This window comes from Lacerta agilis, chromosome 6 (assembly GCF_009819535.1).
Source record: "Lacerta agilis isolate rLacAgi1 chromosome 6, rLacAgi1.pri, whole genome shotgun sequence".
NCBI classification, from domain to species: domain Eukaryota; kingdom Metazoa; phylum Chordata; class Lepidosauria; order Squamata; family Lacertidae; genus Lacerta; species Lacerta agilis.
This window is the reverse complement of record NC_046317.1, coordinates 3,875,104-3,880,245: the sequence shown is the minus strand read 5'-3', so window position 1 is coordinate 3,880,245 and position 5,142 is coordinate 3,875,104. Positions and strand designations below refer to the sequence as shown.

Here is a 5,142-nt window from a genome sequence, read left to right as displayed (position 1 = left end):
AAACGTTTTGCAGCTTTTTTTGCAAAGGGAAAAGCCCTGCTTTTTTGAGGATCAGCTAAAAGTTTTGAAGCTTTTGTTGCAAAGGGAAAAGCCCTGGTTTTTTTGAGGATCAGCTAAAAGTTTTGCAGCTTTTTTGCAAAGGGAAAAACCCTGTTTTTTTGAGGATCAGCTAAAAGTTTTGCAGCTTTTTTGCAAAGGGGGAAATCAAAGAGGGAAAGCCCCGTTTTTTATGGGGTTCAACTCACATTTCTGCAGCTTCTAAAGGAAAGGGAGCCTTTTCTACAGTTTCCAGACAGATAATCTAATCAGCCAGTCACATGTAGCTGGGGAAACAAACAACCTCCCTCTGCAGCACATTCAACAATGGAGGGCGTGGCTGAAAGGGAGCCGGGACTCTTATCTCTCTCCCGATCTCTTGCCGTTCAGCTGCTTAGCGGGGTCCTTTCAACACCCCCTTTTCATGATCCTCTTTTGGCCCCTGGGCAATTCAGCTCCAGGGACCACCATTCGCTCCATAAGACGCACAGATATTTCCCCTTACTTTTTAGGAGGAAAAAAGTGCCTCTTATGGAGAGAAAAATATGGTAGTCCTCTTCTAAATACAGCAGTTGCATCCTGTTGGCAGTGAGTCGCACATGAAATAATTATAATCTTTTAAAACCTAATGAATCGGGGTGCCGGCTTCAATTTCCCTACTTTATCTGAAAGAGTAAATACTGTTTGGATATTCAACTTCTTTTCCAAATCACGCTTTGGAGGAAGTGGCTTGGTTCATGCTATTGCCCCTTTCAGGAGACAACAAGGTTACAGAATACTGTATAATCAGAGCCTGTTTTTCCTTGATGTGAGTGTAAAAACAGGCCATTCCCAGACCACATGCAGAACTTGCTGGGATCCAGGCATCTCTGAAACTCTGAATCAAGCCATCTAACTTTCTGTTTTCAGCGCCCCTCCAGCTTGGATTCTAACCACCGTGATGCGGTTAGAGCAGCTTTCCCCAACCTGCTGCCCTCCAGATGCTTTGGGCCACAATTCCCATCAACCTCAGGTCAACATGGCCATGCTGGGAATCGTAGTCAAAAAATATCTGGAGAGGACCAAGTGGAGAGACTATGGGTACACAAATAGCCATAAAGCATATTCATATATATATATATTGGTCAGTGTTTCTTTTGGTGTTTTTGCAATTGCCTTTGGCTAGAGCAGTCATGAGCCATTTTCTAATGTGTTCTGAAACTGAGAGTGCCTCCTCTGTGAATCTCCTGTTGGGGAGGGCCTTACGACAATTTGGGACAGCTCTTGTGTAGCCGTTCCTAGTCTGCCCATACTTCCATGGAGAGTGACCTGAGAACTACCTGAACCATTTGGTGTTCTGGACTACCTCAAAGATAATCAACCCCTTGTCCCGCACCTCCCTGCTACCAAGCGATTAGAAATGTAGCCATCAATTTGTCTGCATAGCTCAAGGGAAGGATGCCTCTGGGCATACACTGAGTGCAAATATAACAAACTGAGCTTGAGCAACCTGTGCTACTAGACTTCCCATATATTGGGGTGGCCAACTCCCAAGAGACTGCGGTCGACTCACAGAGTTAAAAACTGGCAGTGATCTACTCCCTTTTTTCGGGTTTGGGTCAAAGTTGTTGAGTTTTTTCAGGGAGGAGATAAAATGTTGAGCTTTTTTTTTTTAAGGAGAGCCATAGTTGTTCAGCTTCTTTGGGGGGAGCCAATGATGTACCAGTGATCTACCGCAGACGTCCAGTGATCTACCAGTAGATCATGATCTACCTGTTGGACGTGCCTGCCATATATCAATAAACTCACAGGATCTTTTTTTTTTTAAGGAGTGTGGTGTGCATTGAAAGGGGAGGGAGCAAATGAACTGAAATGTGTGCTGCAGAGGACAAGCCCCTCGCGTGGGTTCAGTTGGCAAGGACCCGCTTGATTTGCAAGTGTCTGTGCTCATGAAGGCATTGTTGTTGTTGTTCAGTCGTTCAGTTGTGTCCGACTCTTCGTGACCCCATGGACCAGAGCACGCCAGGCCATGGATGCATAGACACTTGCAAAGTGACTTCTACAAAAGTGCTTTTAGAAAACCTTGAATTGCAGCACTTCAGAGGGAGATGTGCATACACAGCCTGTATAGGTACATGAGAATTTCCTTGCTGGATCAGATGAAAAGCCCAGCTTCCCACTTCTGACAGCAGCCAGTCGGATACTTCTGGAAGTTTACAAGCAGAACATGAAAGCAACAACTCTCTCTCTCTCCACCCCTCCCCTCTATATGCTTCTCTCGCCTGTTGGTGGTGGCGTAGGAAGGGGTGTGTGGTGGGTGTGGTCCGACCCGGGTGTCATCACTGAGCGGGGTGACCACGGGGCCTGGCCTGCAGCGCGCCCAAGCCACACATCTCTCCTGAGGAGTGATGCGGTGGCTCTGGCACCTGCAGGCTCCGAGCTGCCCGAAATGGCAACGTGGGGCTTGCAGACTCCGTGGAGGTTCCACACAGCGTGCTCTGCCCCCGGCTTGCCCTGCCTTGTGGGCACGCCAACCCAGGCACCCGAGCAGCTAGCTACACCGCTGGCTGTTGGTTGTTCCTAGCAGCAGGTACTCTGTGGTAGATGGTGTCCACACACACAGGGACCATTACTACAGCTACTGCAAGCAAACCTATTCCATGCAGGTCACCAAACAGTTGCTCAGCAGCGACCATTTCAGCTGCAATGAACCCGCCTTTGAGCTGGTGAAATCAGCGCCTGGGAAGTTCAAGGGCCACTTCACACCTGACATTTTGCCACATTAGGCAGAGTCATTTCTCTGTGCCCATCTCTATGGCCGCTGTGTCTCAGAATCACGCTAGGATCTGGTTCACTGCCGTTACAAATTATGGGGAGCCTCTCCTTGCAGCTGTAATCCATGTAATCACAGCAAAAGAAATGCTTGTGTGATTTTCATGCATGACAGTGTGAAATTATTTTGGACAGGGAAGTTGTCATGTGTGAAGAGGCCGAAACTTTCCTTAATCAGCCCTTCACACCAAGCGGCCTGCTCTGTGCATTTGTGTCAATTCTTCCCTCAATTGCCAAAGGAAAATGCAACAAGCAAATACAGAGGGAAGTATAATTAAGGGAATATAAATGTGCAAGGCTTTGAGCATGTTATGTAAGCAAATACAAAGGCTTCTCATAAATTCAGTGGCAGGAGCAGCTGGTTCATTCATAGAGCAGCCCAAGCAGAAGAGAGATAAACTCCAGCATGTGGCAACTGAGGCAATCAGTGACAGATCTTACCCTCTGATCTCAACTTCTTGCTCACACTCTTTTCAACTGTGCTTGGAAGAAATTAAGTCCTGCATTTTCTGCTTCTATGGAATATCAGCTGATGGCTTACTGAGGCTGTCAGCCTGTTTTTTTCTGAGCTGTACCACTTGGCGGGGGCTTTTGTAAGGAATCCTGCTCCATACAAAAACAAACCAGCAAAACCCTGTCCCTAAGAAATGAGCATTATCAGGGAGAATACTAAACTAGAAAACTCAGTGCTTGTGAAAAATGTGCAGGATTTAAAAGGGGAAATGCAATAGCATTCCATTACACAAACCACCACTTGTACTCTAAATTGGTGTAGCCTGGATACAGGTTGACTAGCTCAGTAAGAACGAGAGGCCAAGAAATAGAAGCTTTTCCTACTACATGCTATGGGGCAACATTCTAGATCTGCCTTGGGTACCTCTAGGGTTGGGGTGGCCAACTCCCAAGAGACTGCAATCTAAAAGGTAAAGGTAAAGGGACCCCTGACCATCAGGTCCAGTTGTGTCCGACTCTGGGGTTGCGGCGCTCATCTCGCGTTACTGGCTGAGTGAGCTGGCGTACAGCTTCCGGGTCATGTGGTCAGCATGACTAAGCCACTTCTGGTGAACCAGAGCAGCACACAGAAACGCCGTTTACCTTCTCGCTAGAGCGGTACCTATTTATCTACTTGCACTTTGACGTGCTTTCGAACTGCTAGGTGGGCAGGAGCTGGGACCGAGCAACGAGAGCTCACCCCGTCACGGGGTTTCGAACCGCCGACCTTCTGATCAGCAAGCCTTAGGCTCTGTGGTTTAACCCACAGCACCACCCGCGTCCATTAAATAAGTCTACAACACCCGGTATTCCCAGGCGGTCTCCCATCCAAGTACTAAACAGGCCTGACCCTGCTTAGCTTCCGAGATCGGACGAGATCGGGTGTGTTCAGGGTAGCATGGCCGTACCAACTCTGTGCAAATATGTGTGCAAACATACTGTGATTTCTAGAGTAGAATGCAAAAATAAAAAGGGGAAAGAGAGGTGGAAGACATAAGCAAGGCATCATTAGCCTTTTGCTCCCCTCCTTGCATGGTGACAACATAATTGCACATACCAACATCCCAGATTACTATCAAGACTCAGAAACAGGAAATCAGACTGCAGTTGCAGCGATTAATCTGGTTCTGGCAGATTCATATTGAATTGGATTATGATGAGTTCACCCGTCTCTAAAAAGTTATCAATAATATGTCTGCTGATCAACCTGAACTTTGCTTCTTTCTGTAAACGTTCAGCAAACAGCATTTTCCAGCTCTTCTTATCTTGGAGACCTGGAGCACACCTCTTTGCTGTGGCTGCTACCAGCTTGCTTTATCTGTTTGCTGTTGGTGCTCCACCAACCCAACAAATTGCAAGGTCATGTCTGTGCTTCAGTGGTCAGCGGGCATGAGCGAGGGGATGCACCTTGCAAAGATGCTAGATATGTTTTATCCCATACCTCTTTGTAGCAATTCAGACTGTGGGGCACTGCAAAACGTGGGGTTTTTTTTTTGCTGCAACATGCTGCAAAAACAACAACAACAAAAAAAAAAACCACAACAACAACCAAACACACACACACACACCCTGCAAAACTTTGGCACAGGTTTGGAGAGTATCCCAAACTTTGGGGTTCGTAGTTAATTTCTCTGCCTCCAGCCAAGAAGTGAAGACGTTTAAAGTACAGAACTTTGTTGTTGTTGTTGTTCAGTCGTTCAGTCGTGTCCGACTCTTCGTGACCCCATGGACCAGAGCACGCCAGGCACGCCTATCCTCCACTGCCTCCCACAGTTTGGCCAAACTCATGTTAGTAGCTTCGAC

At 47.2% G+C, this 5,142-nt stretch overlaps 1 non-coding gene across 1 annotated transcript; it reads right to left on the bottom strand.

Annotated features, from left to right (window-relative positions):
* Window positions 1-4,130: 4,130 nt before the first annotated feature.
* LOC117049287 lies at window positions 4,131-4,249 on the bottom strand. The gene has a single exon (XR_004426925.1). It is a non-coding gene; the product is annotated as a 5S ribosomal RNA (ribosomal RNA).
* Between the last annotated feature and the right edge of the window lie 893 nt (window positions 4,250-5,142).